This window comes from Volvox carteri (genome assembly GCF_000143455.1).
Source record: "Volvox carteri f. nagariensis unplaced genomic scaffold VOLCAscaffold_24, whole genome shotgun sequence".
NCBI classification, from domain to species: domain Eukaryota; kingdom Viridiplantae; phylum Chlorophyta; class Chlorophyceae; order Chlamydomonadales; family Volvocaceae; genus Volvox; species Volvox carteri.
The window spans coordinates 451,165-451,661 of NW_003307567.1; the positions used below are offsets into that span (position 1 = coordinate 451,165).

General features: G+C 59.0%; 1 protein-coding gene across 1 annotated transcript in view; it reads left to right on the plus strand.

The window, feature by feature from the left end:
* VOLCADRAFT_117846 (uncharacterized protein) overlaps positions 1–497 on the plus strand; it is a gene marked incomplete at both ends in the record, with an annotated part of 18,019 nt that overhangs the window by 10,343 nt on the left and 7,179 nt on the right. The gene's annotated exons all lie outside the window — the stretch shown is intronic.

Below are 497 nucleotides of genomic sequence, written 5' to 3' on the forward strand. Positions count from 1 at the left end.
CTGTGTGTGAGTGTGTGTGTTGCGTGTAATCCGGTCCAGGGATCTGGCAGGAGGATGGCACACGACGAGGTGGGTGTGGGGGTAAAAGGCGAACCACTGGCGAATGGAGCAGATACCAAAGATAGACGGGTAGTCCAGGGGGGGGAGGGAGGGCAAGGGTAATGGGGGGGACCGGGGGTGTTTGGCCAGAAGACGTGCTTCGCCTTGTCTGGTCGGGCGGGTCTCCCCGCCTCGAGCCCCGACCCACATCCGGCCCCCCATCGCACACCCGGCGGTCCTGCGGGTATTTATCTCCCGCGCCCGTGTTGTACACGTACACCCCCTCACGGCACTCGCTGTCCGGCGGCCATTGACCGTCCGGATCCTTTTTGCCTCATTTGGTGCGTGTTTATGTATATGCATGTGTTTATGTATGTGTGTATGTATGTGTGTTTTGCTGTGTGCTAGGGCCCCCGATTGGCTTCCAGGGCCTTCGGGTTGTAAAAAGAAAAGAGAAC